The sequence below is a fragment of the Dipodomys spectabilis genome, unplaced genomic scaffold (assembly GCF_019054845.1).
Source record: "Dipodomys spectabilis isolate Male_0828 unplaced genomic scaffold, ASM1905484v1 ptg000085l, whole genome shotgun sequence".
Lineage (NCBI taxonomy): Eukaryota > Metazoa > Chordata > Mammalia > Rodentia > Heteromyidae > Dipodomys > Dipodomys spectabilis.
The window spans coordinates 8,016,223-8,035,740 of NW_024870762.1; the positions used below are offsets into that span (position 1 = coordinate 8,016,223).

Sequence of the window (19,518 nt, forward strand, 5' to 3'; positions counted from 1 at the left end):
TGACTTCAGGGAAATTGAGATCTCTCTTTCTATACCTAAGCCCCTATATCCTACCCAATGGACCCAGGGTACTTGATGCTGGCGGAAGCCAGCCTGTAGTGCCCCAAACCTGAGTTGCAAGGTCTGGTGTCCTTTACTGTCTTGTTTCCCGTTGTCGTGGATTGCAACATTGGGTCCTGATGAATTCAGTCATTTCTTTGTGACTGCTCACTCTTCAGCTGAGCACTCAACCGTAGAATGGAACAGCTCTCTGTGATACAGGCTGCAGGTAGACAAGAATCTAAGAAGACTGAGTTGGGTGTTAATGAAGCAAATAGATTTATGGACTTGATCAGTGAGTGACACTATCTGATACTGCTTTCTTTCTCTAGAGCAAGTGGTAGCACAAAAGTTCAGGGATAGCACTCAGGCCCTGAGTTCAAGCCCCAGTATGGGCACAAGAAAGGAGAGGAAGGAAGGAATAGAGGGTGGGAAATCAAATGCAAGTTTCCTTTTTAAGCAATCTCAGTAATAATCAATAATTATTTCACAAGTATGAAGGGTTTGTTTGTTTTGTGTATTGGTCCTGGGCCTTCAACTCTGAGCCTACGCCTGAACCTTGAGGTTCTTTGCTCTACCACTTGCTCCTAAATTCACCGTGGTGCTTGCTGCTCTCTGATCAGATTTTAAAACGTAATTGTAAACATTGGTTGGGTAAAATACCTAAATACAAGGCCTTAAAGTTTCAGGAGCTAACGCTAATGTACCCAAAACGTATTAGAACTACGTAAGAGAGCAAAATCTTGCAGGAAGCGTTTCCGTAGTGTAGTGGTTATCACGTTCGCCTCACACGCGAAAGGTCCCCGGTTCGAAACCGGGCGGAAACACAGAATGTATTTTTCTTCCTAACATGCATGATTACCATCGACAGTTTTCAAAGAACGAGTCCATTCAAAGATCTAAAAATGAAACAGAGCTATGTTAGCCAATAAAACCCCCAAAACAACAGGAGACTAGAATGGCAAAGCAGGATCTGCCCCAGTGGAAGCATCCCATCCAGGTGCTATTTACAGGGTCTTGTAGCTCTTTGAGAAAATAAGTGGAATTGGAGAACAAGTACTATTCCCATTTAGAAAGAGTTAACTTTAAATTTTCAACCCTCTAGGGTCCTTCATATACACTTAATTTCCATTTCCAAGTGTCTTAAAAATCTGTCTTTTTGAGCTAATATAAAACTTACTTTTCTGTTTAATCCTATAATGTCTTATTTATACAATAAAGATTTAATTTTCAAATATTAAAAAAAATCTGTCTTTTGTCAAATAATTGAACTCCTAAATATAATCAAGGACATGTGCTTGCTACCTCCCATCCATATCAAGGGCAAGGATTTGATTTTCTACTATTGCTGCCTTGAAATTCTTAGTCTTTAAACAAGAAACATTTTCATTTTGCACAAATTATGTAGCCAATGTTATGTAACAAATTGCGTTCCAAACACTCATAAAAGAAGCACTCATACAATTTAATCATTCCTTACAGAGACAAACAAGCAAGAAGCTGACAGTAATACCGTAGGCAAGAATGTTGTTCAAAATAGTAAGGATGAAGAGAAGCATTGATAGAATGTAATTCTTTGAAAATACTGCCCTAGAATAACAAAAGAGCAAGAGCAGACAAAACCTAAAACTTTATTCTGTGTGTGTATATGTGTGTGTGTGTTGTGTGTGTGTGTCTGTCTGTCTGTCTGTCTGTCTTTTTGCTCAACACTGGTGATCCATCACTTGAACTACAGCTTTATTATGCGCTAATTGGGTTAACTGGAGATAACATTCCTACCTGGGCTGGCTTGGAATATGACCCTCAGATCTTATTCTTCTGAGTAATTAGGATTACAGGCATGAGCCAGCAGGGCCCAACTCTTGGGCTTTTAATCTTCAATCTAAGAAATTATCTGAGATTCAGACCTCATTTACCTTCATCCTTTTATTAGTTTTTTGTATTTTGTCTTGGTGTTTGATCACAAATCATTTGTATCTTTTTCTTAAGATGTCATCCAGTTCCTCCTCTAGTCAGGTCGTTTAGTGACATCCCTAGAAATCTACATAGAAAAATAGGTATTATAACATTCTTTTATTTTTCTTACCTTCTTTTTGAGTTGTAATAAACCCAACAACATGAAGTGTATGTTTCTTAGGAAATGTGGAAAATATCTATATGATAGATTTCCAACATAAGGTTTGCTAATTCCTAGGAAATGAATGTGGGAAGGGCTTCCTTCACTTACCCTAGTAAAATACTCTACCCTTTAGCTACACACAGTCTCATTGTGTACAAAGCGCCTCAAGTATCAAGACAAGTCTAAGTGCCCCATTAGGTATAAATCTTCAACCACTTGAATGTGCCTTCATCAAGTAAAGAATCTGCTTAAAATGAGAAGTTAAAGTTTAGCACAGAAGGGAAGAAGGCCCTGCTGGGATTTGAACCCAGGATCTCCTGTTTACTAGACAGGCGCTTTAACCAACTAAGCCACAGAGCCATGCAAGTTGTAGTTTCATGTTAAGTTTTGTTATTTTACAAAATTCCATCTCTCTGTCAAGAATTGTATTTCAATGATTTCTTTGGGTTATGACAAGCACATTTATCTGGGCCTCAGTCAAAACCACAAAAAGAATTTTCTTGCTATAGAATAAACAACCACAGAGCCTGAAAGTCCATCTACCTTCAGAAAATTGCTCTATACCCCAAGGACACCATCAGACTATTAACTCTGGCCAAGAAGAGATATTGTTGAGAATCATTGCATCTCTTCACACCTAGAAATTAGTCTGCCTAAGCTCTTGTTTTATCTCTTCCTTCAGGGAGTGATAGAGTATCGTGGATGTGCACGCGCATGTGTGTATGTGTGTGTGTGTATACATATACACATACATATATACATTTTCTGGTGGCAGTATTAGACTTTGAACTCAGATTCTTCTAAGTTTCAATATCCAGACATGTAACATAAGTTACTTGTCCCCCAACATATGAGCAGATGTGGCAGCCACTTTCACTCATTTAGCAGTTCTACATGGTCTGTGTCTGCTTTCTTGTTGTGACAATACAGATGTGATTGCTTACAACATTGAATGTATGTCCCCCAAAAAATCTAGATTTGGAATATTTTTGCCAACTTCTTTTTAAACAAAAGCTACATTCAAAAACCTCTTGAAAATAAGCGCTTGCCTAGCCTGGGCTTCCCATGAAGGGTGTTGCAGGACCTCACTCCTAAGGGTTTATAGGACTGTTATTTAATCAATGGGATCTGTCCTTAGCATCTTTAGGGGTTGTTTTTCTGTTCAGAGGCTGCCTGAATTCACTCTGGGTTTTAAAACATTTACAGTGTCACTTACCTTTTGGACTACAATTCCTAATGTCATTCTGGATTAAATTTTTGAAAACCAATTCTTTGGATTTGGTTTTGTTTGTTTTGGTTTTTGTTTGGATTGGGGGTGGGTGGATGGGTCTTATTTTGTTTTATTTTCTGAGACAGAATCTAACTATGTTGTCCAGGCTTGCTTTTTTTTTTTTTTTTTTTTTTTTTTTTTTCAAATTTCTGGTCATGGGCTGGGAAGGTAGCTCAGCGGTAGAGTGCATGCCATGCAAATTTCTGGTCATAAACAACCCACCTGCTTCAGCCTCCATAATAAAAATCTTTTCCTGATTTTGGCTTGATTTTCACTCTGGAGCAGCTGAGAGTAATAGTTTTCCTTTCCAACAGAGCCCATTGTGATTTCTTTATATCTAGCAGATCTTTTGCCTTATGTCCCTCATCTCACATTTCACTCTATGCAGCAAAAAGTACTAGGAATCACTTTCACCATTCTGCTTGGAACTCCTCAGCCAAACTAAGTTCACCCACTTGTTTCTCCATTCCGAGATACTGCCGGCAATGCACTCAAATTTTCCATAGCTTAGAGAAACCCTGTCCGTTTCAGGTCCGAAGATCCATTTGTATCTTGCTTGTAAACTTTGTTAGGGTGAGGCCAAAGCAAACTTACATGAGCTAACATGGCACCAAAATTAAGGCTACGTAGAGCTCTAGCTACTTTCCATAAATTATCCTCACCTGAGCTCGTGAGAACACAGGCTCTTCCTATAATGCTTAAGAGTGCCATGAATTGATGGACTGGGGGTTTTCCAGTCATTTTCTCCCTGGCCTCAGGGATTATGCCATGAAAAGAAATAACACTGATATATTGTGTATAAAGTGTATACGATATTTGCCTTTTGTGGACATATTGAGCTAAATATCTTTGAAAGACTTTGAACTGCCTCTGTGGACCCTGAAGACGTCTGAATTCACCACAGCAGCAATTCGTTTGAATGTAATGTCCCCTGGGCCCCAAACCGGATGCCTCCAACATTGCAGTGTGTCTGGACCAGTTCAGGTGACCTCTGAACAACAGTTACAACAACAACAACAACAACAAAGGATAGCCCACGCCTTTGGTAAAATACAGATAAAGGGGTGATGTTGGTGCCATAGTTTCTACTCCCCACCGCCCCCATCCTCTCTGTCGCCACTGGTTTTTCAAATCAAGTTTTTTAAAAAACGAAGATTTCTCTAGAACCCTAGACGTAATCGTGTGAGGAGGAACGTGTTTTCTGGAAGTACTGCAGTGTTTTCTCTATATTAATCACTCTCGTATTTTAAAATTCCACAAAACTGGGATGCAGCTTCAGCACAGATGCATCAGATATAATAAAATAATCCTTTCCCACCAGCTCCTCGGGTTACCGGGATGGCCGAGTGGTTAAGGCGTTGGACTTAAGATCCAATGGGCTAGTGCCCGCGTGGGTTCGAACCCCACTCTCGGTAGATATATTTTGTATTTTCTTAAAGCTCATACTCCAAGTACGTATCCATTTCTCTTTTTACATAAACATTACCTGCTAATACATTTTGAGTATTCCAAGAGAAACTCATCCAATGAGCTATTTGCCATTAAAATCATAAAGAAACTAGCAGCTCTCTGTAGTCCCCAAGACATGAAAACGACCCAGCTTGGAGTCTCATTGTTACTAAAGGTTGTACTGGATAAACGAAGTTTACAAGAGCTTTCCGTGTCTTCAGCATTTTAGAGGGGTTGATTAATTCCTCTCCAGTAGAGAATGAGTTTTCTTGGTTTTATTTTTCCCAGTGTGAAAAGTGAAAATGGTCCCTTTGTGATAGTTTATTTGGTATTTCCCAGGTGCATCTTTCTATATGTTAAAGAGGCATCTGAATTCTCTTTTCTGTGAATTGCTTATAAATATCCTTTCTGAATTTTTCTACATAGTTGTCAGATTTTTCTCTTATGACTTGTGTGAAGATCATTAAATATGACTCAGCTAATTAAAATACATATATATATAAACTGCAAGAAGATGGGCCTGGTTTGTTATTTGCCTTTAAACTTCATGATGTTAGACATCAAAAGTGTTTTCTTGTAGCCAAGGTTGATCTGCTGGCTTTGTATCTAAATTTAAATGCCCATCCTCCTTACAAAATAATTTAAAGATTTGGATTTTATATTTAATATTTTCACTTGTCTGCATTTTCCTTCTTATAACATATGAAATGTATGATATATTTACAACTGTACAACTCTACATACGACTATCAGAAATCCTAGTACCATTATTGACTGTTTCCCCCAATTATTCGAAATGCCAGTGTCCTCAATTCTATTCCCTTTAAAAGTAAGGGAACCACAGCAGGATTTAGACTACCATAAAGCTGCTAAGTATTGTGTTGTTCCCCCTGCTCAAATTAAGGTTGTTTCTTAACTATACCTGTCTGCTATACCCCTGTACCAGCCAGGACACTTGGTCTCATACATGTTTAAAAAACAAACAAACAAACAAAAAAACCAGAATAGTATCCTTAATAGGATTTGAAATATCATGGACTTTGTGACTCAACAATCACATATTCTAATTCTGGCTTTCCCATTAACTCTTTGAGCCAATAATTCTTTGTTCTTTAACGATAACAATCTTTAACCTACTAAAGATTGTGAGGATTGAAATGTATCTAAGAAAGTACCTGATAAATTAAAAAGTGCTCTCTGCCACTAAATATATACTAAATTAATACCTTTAGCCATCCTCTGGAGAAACTTAGAAATTGGTTATGTATTGACCAGCAGATTTATTGCTTCTGAGCTGGATAAATATTGCCTTGATAGATATGCTTCTATTTTTTATCATCTATATGTATATATATTATTATATTATATATTAATATATCTAAATATATGTTACATATAATATATAAATCTATTAAATAAATGGAATATACTACATATATGTAATATATTATATGTTATATATGTATTATATTATATATCTATATATGGTTTGTCAAATGAATGTATCCTTTGTTTTTGGAGAAAGCAATTACTTGGTATTTTACTCATGGAGGAACAAGAAGAACATGGACTGATGTAAAGCTATCTTTTGAGAATTTGTGCAAATTAGGGAAGCACATGCATGGGTGTAAAAACGCACTTAAGTAAATTCCACCTGCAAAAATTACGGCTGGCCCGTACGGGGATCGAACCCGCGACCTTGGCGTTATTAGCACCACGCTCTAACCAACTGAGCTAACCGGCCAAGACGCCCACCTCTCCTCTTTTGAAATGTAAATTAATCTCAAACAACATTTGCTTGACTTTTTAATGTACAATTCATTCCATTTCTTTATTATCCGATCTTTTCCAAAACAAAAAACAAAAAAGCACCTGCATCTCTTGGGGAAATGATTTTTGTGTTTAAATCTCCAATTCTGAGTCACAAAGATCTACGTCCTGAAGATGAGACAAACCCAAATCTGCTTCAAGCTGGAGCCCGCAATAGCGGATCAATGTACCATCCACGGCGCTGCCACAGGCCGGGGGGATTCGGCCCCTGCGCGAGGGGCGCAGAGTCCTTTCGCTCCTGGAGACCTTTAGGGTAGGTCAGTTCTTTGCAGAGTCCAGGAAACCTGGGAACTTGCATCCTTGTCATCTGCTTATCCACACTAAGAGAAGAAGAACAGGCCTATTTAAAACGCAGTGGTGGGCAAGCATTTTCCCCCACTTTGGGTTACAGAGATCTTGCTCGACCACTAGAGTTTATAATGAGTCTGTGGTCTACGTTGTGACAATTTTCCAAGGAGAGACAGCCATTTCAATCTAGTCTCTATTTTTTTTTCCCTTCGGTTTCGATTGAAGTGTCCATGCTATTATTTTCAAATCACGCCACAGACTAATTTCTAGTATTGTTCAGATTTACAAAATTGTGAAATTATATTCAAATAATACATAACGGTGGTCCCTTTATGGAGCTGGCTCCGTGGCTTAGCTGGTTAAAGCGCCTGTCTAGTAAACAGGAGATCCTGGGTTCAAATCCCAGCGGGGCCTAAGTTATTCCGTTTCCTGTCATTTTGGTAATCTTGCCTGGTACAAGATATCACTGAACCAAACAGTTTGAATTCACATCCAATAAACCTTCCCAATGCTCGGCCTTTGCAATGCTGAAAAAAAGAAAAGAAGCAATTTCCTGGAAAGCTTCCCCAATGTGTATGCCAGAAAACAGATAAGACAAAACCCTTATTCTAACGTTATGAGATTAGTGGTAGACAGGCAGACTAAGCATGAATATGGTTTGGGTTTGCTTCTTTGTCCTTACTCTGAAAATTCAACAGTAGGCTCTTTCAGGCATTTTGTATTTGATTAGTCAGAGAATATTATTTTTGCACCACAATTTGGATAGAATTGGCACTCAGTGTTTTTACAGTGAACTAATAAAAACCAGGGGCTTTTTTGGGTTTGTTGGTGGTGGTTGGTTGGTTGGTTTTTATTGTAGTTTTTATTGTAGTTGTTTTAGTAGGGAAACAAGTGAATCATTAGGTTCCAGGAAACAGTATAAGGGCATTAGAGACAAGAGGCCATAGTCAGTGGTGAGAATTTAAATTCTTGACCTTTCAATCTTCTTCCACACCGCTTAGTAAACTTTTAGGTTTCTTTTACATTTTTGTTCTTTTCTTAGTCTAAAGGGGGATAAAGAATAGTAACAACTTAGTGGGCTAAGAAGTCTAGATTGAATATTACAATAACTGTTCTTCCTCTTTAAATCATTCTAGATTCAAGACAACAGAAATTTTGAAAATGAAATTGTTATCATCTTAAAAGAAGAGTTAGTGGCAAAATAAAATATCTAATAACTAATTACAGTTAAATGAAAATAGCATTTGGACACTTTGAATCTTGGGACAATTTTTTAGGACAATTTTTTAAAATTAAATGTCTGAAAAGAACATCAAACCCTAAAGAGGAAGGTATTTTGTCTGCTGGTGGGTTTTTTCCCCCTATCTAAGATATATCTTCAAATTGTATGACAGATTCTAACAATGACAACGTCCTCACTCTTGATAATGTAAACAGAATTCTGCATACAATGGATTGCTTCTCAGTTTCTTCCTCCTTACTATAATGGTCCCATGGACTTAGTAGCCTCTTTGTGGAGCACAGAGAAATATTAATGTGTCCAAAGACTGATCAACATCGGAAAAGACACTTTAGGATGGAGATATGCCTCAGTAAGAGTGCTTGCCTACCTTACTAGAGGGCCTATGTTGATCCCTAGCACTACAAAAACTAAATTTTTAAAAATATTAATAAAAGAATCCTTAAAGGAACTGAGTATAACATAATGATATCATGTAGCTCTAGAAGAATGGAATACTTAAAACACTCAATGACTAATGTGGTTACTCTGTTTTAATTTTTTTCTTGCTATGTACTGATGGCTCACACCTGTAATCCTAGCTACTCAGAGGGTTAAGATGTGAGGGTCACTGTTCAAAGCCAGAGCAGGTAGGAGAAAGTCTGAGACACTTACATCTAAACTACCACAAAAAGAAAAAAGCTGGACAAAGAGCTGTGACTCAAGTGGTAGAGTGCTAGTCTTGAGCAAAAGAAGCTCAGGGACAAAGCCCAGGTTCTGAATTCAAGCCTCAGGACCAGCACAAAAACAAAAAAAAAAAGAAAAAAAGGTTTTCAACAAGGCCTGTGTCTTAGCTAAAGGGAGGTGTCTTTCCTAAATGGATTTGTATACAATTGAAAGGGTATTTCTTTCCTGTTTTGGTCCTCTGTATCTTTTCACCACCATCTGTCCATCTGTAGCAACCTCCTCTTTTTTCTCCTTATCTTCAAGATTGGTGGTATCCATTTTTCAGCGTAGACCAAGCTACTGATTTCAAGTATAAAACACCATGTCTTTCTCAACACTTTCTTCTCTTCAACCTTTCTTCTCTAATCTGTCTATCTATCTATCTATCTATCTATCTATCTATCTATCTATCTATCTGTCTGTCTGTCTGTCTGTCTGTCTGTCTGTCTGTCTGTCTGTCTGTCTGTCTATACCTTTCCCTCTGGTTTCATGTATTTTCCTTCTTTCATTCTAATTATTTCTAATTTCCATTGTGCTTTTACTTTCACTTAGGGGTAATTTAGGAAGATAGGGCTTATGTTTCCCAAAGTCTAGGAAATTTCTAGCTAGCTTTTTATTGTTGACTTCTGCTTTGTGTTGTCTACCAAAAAAAAAAAAAAAAAAAAAGGCAAACAAACATTTTTTAAATGATTTTAGGCTCCGTGCTAGTGGTTCAGGACTGTAATTCCAACTACTCAGGAAGCTGAGATCTGAGAATCTGGCTCTGAAGCCAGCCCTACAGAAAAGTCCATGAGACTCTTACATTCAGTGAACCAGTAAAAACCTACAAGGGGATCTGTGGCTCAAGTGCTAGACTACAACTCTGAGCAGAGGAAAGGCTTCAAAGCCGTAATACTGATGCCAGGAAAGAAACCACTTTAATCCTGTAAACTTCATCAAAATATTATATGGTCTTATTATTTTGGTGATTTTCCCATTTGCACTAGAAAATACTAATAATAATAGGCAGAATTTTAGTATACTATGTTAGAAAGGGCAATTAGGTTAAGTTGACTGGTTAGTGGCTATCGTACAAATTTTTTATAGTTCTACTTTGTCTCCCACCCCTTCAATTTCTCTCATCATACTTCCCTTCGTCCAGTTCACACTCCATTTAATTTCTTTTTGGTGTTCTGTTCAAATGGTTACTCCAACTCTTCCCACTGATTAAATTCCCATTCTAATCTTTCTACAAGCACCACGTTGCTTTCATCTCTCAAGTCTCTAGTGTCAGTTTTCTGTAGGCTTCTTTCACTAGACTTGGGTAGCTTCAAGTAGATAGTAGTTTCGGCTGTTAAAGCTCCAACATAGGTGTTTAATTCTTTTAATAAATTAAAAAAATAATAAATGGTGTAAGGAGTACGATAGTACCCTACCGCAGAACATTTTCTGTAAGGAAAAGACAAACCCAATTTGTACACCTAGAGCATTAAGTGTGTTCACTTATGTTTGCAGAGGGAAGCACTCTCACAGGGTTGGGTTTCCGTAGTGTAGTGGTTATCACGTTCGCCTAACACGCGAAAGGTCCCCGGTTCGAAACCGGGCGGAAACATCGGTGCTCTGCGTTTTTCTTGTTTATGAACAAAGATCAGGATATTCCTCTTGTGTGCCGGAGGCAGCCGGAACGTGTCCCCAACTGCCTGCGCCCGGCCCGTGGCTTGGCGCCCTCTAAACCAGCATGTGTGGGCTTTCGCAGTGACTGTATCTTATGTCTAAGAAACAACAACAGAAATTAGCTTGGAAATGCAGCAACAGTTACCATCAAGTGACAGATAAAAGAAATCACCAGTTTGAGAATCGGTTAGAAGAACGAGTTTCCCACCCTTGAGAAATGCTGGAACGTCTGAACACGACTTCGTGACCGATTCCATCTTCCTATCCCCACCATTGCCCTCCTCCCCCAGGCCAGTCTTCCATCGTTTCCGGGAAGATCCTCTGACCTGTGATTTGCTGTGGGGCTCGACCGTAGGTGGGAGAAGTCATGGCACCGGGCGGACTCACCTGGCAACATTTATTGCCTGATTCTCTCTGGACTCAGAAATCAGCAGCCTGCTGTGCTCCACCAGGGCTCCCAGCAGGCGGAGACCATGCCTAGAGAAAGGATGAATCAGCTAAATGTTTGCTTTTTGCATGATATCTATGTCCTGGAAATAACACCGGAAAGGTCGTAAAACTTTAGCGACATGTGTGTGTCAGTACATATTTTGCTTTAAAATGGATATGTAGAATGTTTCCACTCCCCTTGACCCACGCTCAGGAAAAACCCGTGGGATTTTCCCCTCTGCTCCTGCGCTAAACTACCACAAGGGGGTAGCAGAGTCTAGAATCTCTCGTTGGGAAATCAGACCGCAGCATTTTCTGTCAATATCACCCTCTACCACCAGTAGAACCAACAGAACTCTCATTACCCTCCTTACAAAAATTCTTTCAAACCTATTCAAGAAAAGCGAATTTATTTTCTTAGGATTCAAGTCGCACCAGATCTTAGACTCTTAGTATTTTGACAGGTTAGAGGGGAGAAGCAATATAAACTAGCATTTTAAGTCTGATTTAAAATAATAATAGGACAAACTCTTTATGCTAGCTTATAGGCGAAAAAAAAAACTATTATTTAAAATAATCTGCTTCTTGTATAGTTGCAGAAGCTGAGGGGTGGAGAGATTAAATAATTTAAATTTAAATAATTTAAACTAAATAATTTAAATAACAGGATGTAGAATCGGGAGCCAGTAGTTGTATTCATTTGTCTGAGATTGAAGTGTTCCTCACTATTGTTTCATCAGAAAGAGGGAGAATCTATGGAAAGATACCTGGAGTAAGAGGGTGAAACTGAGGTACCTTCAAACAAGGAGAAGCTGAAGAAAAAAAACTTACATCAGGAGACTTTCAGAACATAGTATAAAGCTTTACTGATAAAATTAGAGGGAACTAGAAGCAACCACAAGGGGACTGTGGGTTTCTATAGTGTAGTGGTTATCACGTTTGCCTAACATGCAAAAGGTCCCTGGTTCGAAACCAGGTGGAAACACAGCTGAGCTCTTTTTCCTTACTTAAGACCTTAAAGGAACTGACTCCTCCCTCAACTTTTCCATCAATTTGAATGTTACTAGAATAAATCACAAAATTCTTATTTCAAAGAAAAGAGTTGACTTTTTTCACTTAATAGAATGGGTCACACATATAATCCTAGCTACTCAGGAAGCTGAGATCTGAGGATCCTACCAGCCTGAGCTGGAAAGTCCGTGAGACTCTTATCTCTGATTAATCACAGGGAAAAAAAAAAGTCAGAAGTGGTGCTTTGTCTCCAATGGTAGAGCACTAGCCTTGAGCAAAAGTAGCTCAGGACAGCACTCAGGCCCAGGCCCAGCAAAAAAAAAGAAAAAGAAAGAAAGAAAAGGAAAGGAAATAAAAGAGTGTAAGAAAGATTACTGACTGAAACAATCTTTTCTAAAGCAAATCATTCAGCAATGTGTGCATCCAGAAAAATTGTAGTCACATATACACTGTTCCTTTGGTGGGAGCTGTTTTATTTTGTAGCAAGAACCAAACCACTTCTCCTGTAATATTCTCAGCCATGTTAAGCTACTCAGTTTCTAGCTGTGCTAAGGGAAGAGCACAAATGGATAGAGACAGTGGAGCTGAAGTGAAACAAGGCAGTGACAGTAAAGAGGAAAGAGACATGAACAAGAGTTAGACAGGAAAAAGACAGGTGAGTCCAGAGATTTGTTTAAGCACTATATACTTAGAAATGAAAGCCCCTCCTGTATATAAAAAAAAAAATCGTTTCAGTGAATATAGAGAGAATATGTAAAAACAAATTAAGATTAAGACACATGTCTCCCAGGAACTCTTGATTCAAAGAGAGATAGTCATAATTTGGGGGGGGGGCGTTGGTTGTGGGGCTTGAACTCTGGGCTCGGGCTCTGTCCCTGTGCTTTTCAGCTCAAGGGAAGCACTCTACTACTTGAGCCACAACACCACTTCCACTTTTCTGGTGGTTTATTGGAGATAAGAGTGTCATGGACTTTCCTGCCCGGGCTGGCTTTGAACCCTGATCCTCAGATCTCAGCCTCCTCAGTAGCTAGGATTACAGGAGTGAGCCACCTGCGCCTGGCGTCATAAATTTTTTTAAATGATGATTTTTTTTTTTTTAATGGAGGCAGCACCAGGCACTGGTGGCTCCAGGCTACTCAAGAGGCTGAGATGGAGAATCAAGAAATGAGGTTCAAAGCCAACCTGGGTAGGAAAGTCCATGAGACTGTTGTCTTTATCTACCAAAAAGTTGGAAGTGGAACTGTGCCTCAACTAGTAGAGAATCAGCCTTGAGGGAAGAAAAAGGAAAAAAAAAAAAAAAAACCGCTAAGAGACAGCTTCCAGGTTCCCAGTTCAAGCCCCGGTATCAGCACACACACACACACACACACACACACACACACACACACACACACACACAAACAGAGGCAGGTATCCAGAGAAGACTGTTGTAGATAAGATTTGCTACAACATTCACTTGTTTGTAGATCACTTCTCATTCATATCCTTTCTGGTAAGCAGAAGTTTATCTGCTATGCACTCATTAAGGGTCTGTATGGTGCAGGGATTATTATTATTTCACTAATACCCCAAAATCTCCATAAGGACGCAGTGGATTTATTTTCCACTAGATACTAAGTGTTTTTATAGAAGGAGCCATGTCTGATTTGCAACATATCTACTTTCAAAAGTGCCCGGCAGTGAGCCAGGCACACATTAGGCCAAGAAAACAGATTACAAATATTGGAACAAATTCAACTTCTGTAGTGGCTTGAAGAACACAGTGGTGGATTTTTCTGTGACTTAAAGTGCGTGGAATTGGATTGGATGTGGAATGTAGAAGAGACTCTTCTCTAAAAGGAGAGCTCTGTGGAGTAAGACATAGCCCCATGTCTACATGGTCTATACTGGTTTTCAGAATAATGAGTAAAAGGTCCTTGTATGGTGCTGTGATGGCCGAGTGGTTAAGGCGTTGGACTCGAAATCCAATGGGGTTTCCCCACGCAGGTTCAAATCCTGCTCACAGCGGCTATGTTTTCTGTCTATCCACTTACTGCTTTGCTGTTTTGACAAAATTTCCTTTGGTGGTTGTACTAGCATACTGACAAGCCCGTTAGTCTGTAGTTCGCACTTACAACCTGAGATTTTTTTTCCGGAGGGCGCTAGAGAGTTACGATTTTTTCGCACCGTGCTGTTTGCTTGTTCCTTCCTGAACACCAGGGAAGGCGTAATTCAGTGCAGTTCTCCAACTTTGCACAAGGAATGGGGTTAGAGCACACTTTTGTCTTTCAAAAAGGCTTATGAAACCTTATCCACGAAGGAGATAAGCATGTCTGCATTTTCAGCTGTATTATGCTTACTTTGAATAGCTAAGCAAGGTTTTGTTCATTTTTGGTTGGTTTGGTTAGGTTAAGGGCTTTGCTGTTGTTCCGGCAATATTGGAGTTTTAAGTTTGCTAAGACTCTTGAGCCACGTACCTTGAAGTAAATTAGTTAGTTGTAAACTTGTTTTCCTAGTAATATTCCATAGTTCCTCTTATGTCACATATGATTACTAAAATGTACATCTATTGAATTGTGTCCTTAGTATTTTTTAAATATTTAAATGTGTTTAGCTACATCACTGAGTTACAAAATCCCATTTTAGAATACATTTTCCCAAAGGTGAGTGATGACACTTTTTGCTGTTTTAATAAAAAAAAAAGAAAAAAAAAAAGACTATGATGTCTCCAGAAATGTACAGGAAATCACTTCAGTTTGTTTTTGCAATATTTAACTTTAAGGTAATGTGGATTGCATATTAATGACCTGTCAGTGCCTACCTCTAAGAACAAAAAGAAAAGAAGGAAGGAAGAAAAAGAGAGAGGGAAAGAAAGAAATAGAGAAAGAAAGAAAGAAAGAAAGAAAGAAAGAAAGAAAGAAAGAAAGAAAGAAAGAAAGAAAGAAAGGAAGGAAGGAAGGAAGGAAGGAAGGAAAGAAGGAAGGAAGGAAGGAAGGAAATCAGGTGAAAGTAGATGATTGATTTAAAAAATAACACTGAAGAGCTCAAAATTAGGCACAGAAAAGATCTAGTCTTAAATACTGTGTTGAAGGAATTGACTTTCACCCTACTACATAACTAATGTCCTAAAGATGAAAATTGGTTCTTGGTTGCAGTAGTGGTACTGTATATGAGCGTATATCACGTAAGGAAACCGGGAAAGAAATCATGCTTTCCTAGTATGTATTGTCCACCTCCCTCTTAAAGTTTTTTGATTGTAAACCCTGCCTAATAGTAGTTTCTCCTATAGGGCAATACCATCCTAAAAAAAACACGCGAAGGGCGCGGGCCAGTGGCGCAATGGATAACGCGTCTGACTACGGATCAGAAGATTCTAGGTTCGACTCCTGGCTGGCTCGGCAGCTCACGTTTTCGTAATGCTTCATTCAAAGACTTACCCAAACAAGTCTACATAATGAGCCTTGAAACTAATCCTATCAGGTGAGTGCTCAAAGACAAAGAAGAAATAGAAAAATTTGGGAGGCAGTAGTTTACTTGCTCCCAGAAGTAACTTTTACCTCCAGTTAATCACTAAGAAGCCGGAAGAGGAGGCGCTGTTGCTGAAGTTCTACCCTGGAGAAAAAACAAGAAAGAAAAAGCAGCTCAAGGACAGGCCCCAAGATCCTTTTTTTTGTACCTTTGGATCATTTCCTGAAACAGGAATTACCTAAAAAACAAAACCAAACAAACAAACAAAAAGCCATTCGAAGAAAGGCTTTTGTTTCTGCCTTTTTGATTCTCTTCAGGGGAGAGGCAGCGCTGAGAGCGAGCACTGTGACAGTCCTATCAAATGGGAAGCAGTCTCACACTGAGCCAAAACAGCATTTTTACTAGTAGGTGGGTTTCTAAATCTGTAGCTTGTATCCTTGGCTCTGCTTCACCGAGAACTTTATGAAAGTTGTCGGCCTGCTCTGCCCGCCGCACCGCGGCCTGCAGGGCGAGCTCGGAAGTGCAGACGCGGCGACTGCTGGTCCGGGCCGCGGGGCTGTGAACGCGCTGCACGCGGGGAGATGGGTGAAGATTGTTGCAGTTCCCGCTCTGGACAGCTGACGGGGAAACTGCCCAGGTGAAGGGTTAAGAATCAGCACAGACGTGGCAGCCATGGATACCTGGTTTCCTCAAGTCGCTGACTATGCTGACCCCGTTTCTTTTTCTCCACCAAAGTTTTTTTTAAAGAACCAAAACAATGTTGTTTGCTGGAAGTGCAATAAGCACTAAGGAAGAAACTACCATAGCTGTATTAACTACCACTTCTGTAAAACTCTCCTGACTCCTCCGTGAGGCTGTTTAATTCGATAAACTCTTCCTCTAATGCTCGTGTTTGTTTCAGAAGCGCAAGGTTTATGTTCTTAGGCAGTTTGTACATAGAGACACTTTAAAGTGTATGCACTTTTGGCCCGTACGGGGATCGAACCCGCGACCTTGGCGTTATTAGCACCACGCTCTAACCAACTGAGCTAACCGGCCAAGTGGCAGTGCCTGTTCCTAAAATAGTAAAGTAATAAATTCACTGATGTATACACATATATATGTGTGTGTGTGTGTGTGTGTGTGTGTGTGTGTGTGTGTGTGTGTGTTTTCAATCCCCCTCCCCCTTTATTTTAAAACTAAATTCAAGGAAGTCTAAAAACTACAGAAGAAAGTTTTGATAGGAGCTAAGTCATTTATGGAGAGAGCAGGGTAATAAGGTTTTTCAATTGTGGAGGAAAGGAGATGTCATACTTACAGCTTTTAAAAGGTATGTCTATTGTGCTAAATTGCAAACGTGCCAATTGGTAACAATAATATTATTTTCAAATTGTTTCATAGCAATGAAACCATAAGTGATGAGGTCATTGACAGTGATCTCTAGAGTTGGAATTGGGTTTCACCAATACACAGTATATCAGTATTTTGATGATTTTTGAAGATTGTAGAGAAGGCTGTGGTGATTTCCAAAAGAGAATTGTTTTAGTGGTATCCATGGATTAAGCATTAGATTTTCATCTAATGGTGCATGCTGTGTACATCACTCAAATTCCAAAACCAAAAATTTCAAGTACAGGATCAAAATAAAGCTGATCTGTGCAAAAAAGGTGATCTGTGTAATTTGGTCATATGTCAGCCTATTGGTTTAGACAAGTTGAAAAGTAGCTTCCCCCCTCCCCCATCTCAAGGAATTTCACTTGATGTGTTTCTAGGATTGTAGTAATTCTTTTGTGTCTTTTAAACTTTCATGTAGACTAATTCCTAATAAATTGTCAACAAATACATTGATTTAACAGTTGAAGGATTCAATGAGTAAAGGTTTAGCAGTTCTAAAACTGACACTGGAGAAAGGGGAAAACACTGGGTTTCTGGACCCTAAAAAGATGTATTCAACAATTAAGGGATTTTTAAGACTCTTTGGATTCTTTAATATTTTATTTTTATTTGCCTTCAAGTTTAAGAGAGTTAAATCTTCTGATTGTTCAGGAATTACATAAAAGGAAACAGTAGCTTCAGTATCATGATGCTCACTTTTATAGCAATCTACCTAGAGCACAAATAAAAAGACTTCATGAGAGAATGAGCTTATTCATTAGGAGTTCAACACTGAGAACATTGCCCTCTTTCCTCCTTGGAAAAAATAGTGTTCTATAGAGTACAGATCACCCTGACAGACAAAATTTTATAGGTATTGTTAATATACTTGTATAAGTGGCTGACATTTGATACTGGCAGAAGTTGAAAGTCAATTCAAAGGGAAAAAAAAAAAAAAAAAAGCAGCACCTGCCGAAACCCGGGATTGAACCAGGGACCTTTAGATCTTCAGTCTAACGCTCTCCCAACTGAGCTATTTCGGCTACCTCTTAGGTATTTGTCTTCCTTTCTGCTTTACTTAAAATTATTTTACTTAAAATTATTTACTTAATATTAAAACAACAAAATAGCAAACACAATTTTGTGCTGTTCACACATTTTATAGAAAAATTTTTTTAATTTAATTTAATTTTATTTGTGAACATACTGTACAGAGGGGTTACAATTACATGGGCAGGATAATGCGTACATTTCTTACCAAGCATTGCAGCCTCCTCCTTTGTTTACCCTTCACCTCCCTTCCCAGTCTCCCCCTCCCCCCAATCCCAATCCTTCTCCTTCCCCCCCATTCCCCCCCATTCCCCCACTCCCCGCACCGACATTGTAAAGCTCGTTTTGGACATGACAACTTGTACTTCTCATTGTTAACTTTCTTGGTAAATGATATCTTTTTTTGTATTTCTTGTTTGTGTATCAGATAAGGGTCTCACTTATTTTACCTAGCCTGGCTTTGAATTTAGTATCTTCCTGTCTCAGTCTGCTAAATTCTGGGATTATAGTTGAGTGCCATCATACTCTGTAATAATATTTTCAACCTTTTTATTCCAATATATACAGTTAGGTATAAAAATTTTCCTCTGAGATTTAATTATATCCTACCATTGTAATATTTTGTTGCAATTCAATTAATCATATTTTTAATTTTTTCATACATTTTTATTTGGCCCAGAAGTAATTTACAGATGTGTCTACCACTAGGTCTAGAGGTGTGGCTCTTTGGTAGAACAATTGCCTAACTAAGCTTAAAGCCATGAGTTCAATCCCTAGTTCTATCAAGAAGGACAAAAAATATGTTTGCTGCTTAATTCTAAATATTAGGATATTTTCTAGATTTTTTTTAGGATTTTTTTTTGGGGGGGGGTTGGTTGTGGGGCTTAAACTCAGGGCCTGGATGCTGTCCCTCAGCTCTTCAGCTCAAAGGGAGCACTCTACCACTTGAGCCACAGCGCCACTTCCGGCTTTTTTTTCTGCTTATGTGGTGCTGAGGAATCAAATCCAGGGCCTCATGCATGCAAGGCAAGCACGCTACCATTGAGCCACCTTCCCAGCCCTAGATATTTTTTTAATTGATTTATCACTTAATTTAAATTTGTGCTATGAAAGTGTAGTCTATATAATTTAAATTTAAATTTTGTTGACATTAGTTTAAGGCTCAATGCATGAGTTCAATTTCTTGATCCAGCCTAAGATGGATCAAGAAATAGTTTTTGTAACTTACCTACCTAAGTAAACAATAAATAAGCACCTGCCAGTAAACAATGCCCCAGAGGTCAAAGGGAATTTAGTAAGTCTTTCTCACCCTTGGGGCAGTGATGTGTCTTAAGATCTTAATATCTTAAGATATTCTTTTCCTAATACACTTTCCTATTACTTTTACTACATTTCTGTGTCTTGCCTGAATTCTTCTTTCACTGGATGGGACTAAGGTAAATAACCATACCTCACTTTCTGTACCATAGCCACACACACTGCTACAGTGAGTACACTGATGAAGGTGTGAGGAGAAAGCATTCTATGAGGAATAGAAAACTCCTGGTGTAGCTTGGAACTTTGAGCCTCTAAATTTTTATCAGTCTTCTTTGCCAGTTAAGAGATCTCCTTACCTCCACAAAAAAAGCTCTTCCA

General features: G+C 38.8%; 12 non-coding genes across 12 annotated transcripts; 8 read left to right on the top strand and 4 right to left on the bottom strand.

Annotated features, from left to right (window-relative positions):
* Window positions 1-793: 793 nt before the first annotated feature.
* On the top strand, window positions 794-866 carry Trnav-cac. Its single transcript has one exon. It is a non-coding gene; the product is annotated as a tRNA-Val (tRNA).
* A 1,578-nt stretch (window positions 867-2,444) lies between these two features.
* Window positions 2,445-2,518, bottom strand: Trnat-agu. Its single transcript has one exon. It is a non-coding gene; the product is annotated as a tRNA-Thr (tRNA).
* A 2,242-nt stretch (window positions 2,519-4,760) lies between these two features.
* On the top strand, window positions 4,761-4,843 carry Trnal-uaa. Its single transcript has one exon. It is a non-coding gene; the product is annotated as a tRNA-Leu (tRNA).
* An 875-nt stretch (window positions 4,844-5,718) lies between these two features.
* Window positions 5,719-5,846, top strand: LOC122111578. The gene has a single exon (XR_006148027.1). It is a non-coding gene; the product is annotated as a small nucleolar RNA SNORA63 (small nucleolar RNA).
* Window positions 5,847-6,547: 701 nt separating this feature from the next.
* On the bottom strand, window positions 6,548-6,621 carry Trnai-aau. Its single transcript has one exon. It is a non-coding gene; the product is annotated as a tRNA-Ile (tRNA).
* Window positions 6,622-7,335: 714 nt separating this feature from the next.
* Window positions 7,336-7,409, top strand: Trnat-agu. The gene has a single exon. It is a non-coding gene; the product is annotated as a tRNA-Thr (tRNA).
* A 3,049-nt stretch (window positions 7,410-10,458) lies between these two features.
* Trnav-aac lies at window positions 10,459-10,531 on the top strand. Its single transcript has one exon. It is a non-coding gene; the product is annotated as a tRNA-Val (tRNA).
* Window positions 10,532-11,934: 1,403 nt separating this feature from the next.
* Trnav-aac lies at window positions 11,935-12,007 on the top strand. The gene has a single exon. It is a non-coding gene; the product is annotated as a tRNA-Val (tRNA).
* A 1,951-nt stretch (window positions 12,008-13,958) lies between these two features.
* Window positions 13,959-14,040, top strand: Trnas-cga. The gene has a single exon. It is a non-coding gene; the product is annotated as a tRNA-Ser (tRNA).
* Window positions 14,041-15,337: 1,297 nt separating this feature from the next.
* Trnar-acg lies at window positions 15,338-15,410 on the top strand. Its single transcript has one exon. It is a non-coding gene; the product is annotated as a tRNA-Arg (tRNA).
* Window positions 15,411-16,444: 1,034 nt separating this feature from the next.
* Window positions 16,445-16,518, bottom strand: Trnai-aau. Its single transcript has one exon. It is a non-coding gene; the product is annotated as a tRNA-Ile (tRNA).
* Window positions 16,519-17,803: 1,285 nt separating this feature from the next.
* Trnaf-gaa lies at window positions 17,804-17,876 on the bottom strand. Its single transcript has one exon. It is a non-coding gene; the product is annotated as a tRNA-Phe (tRNA).
* Window positions 17,877-19,518: the final 1,642 nt, after the last annotated feature.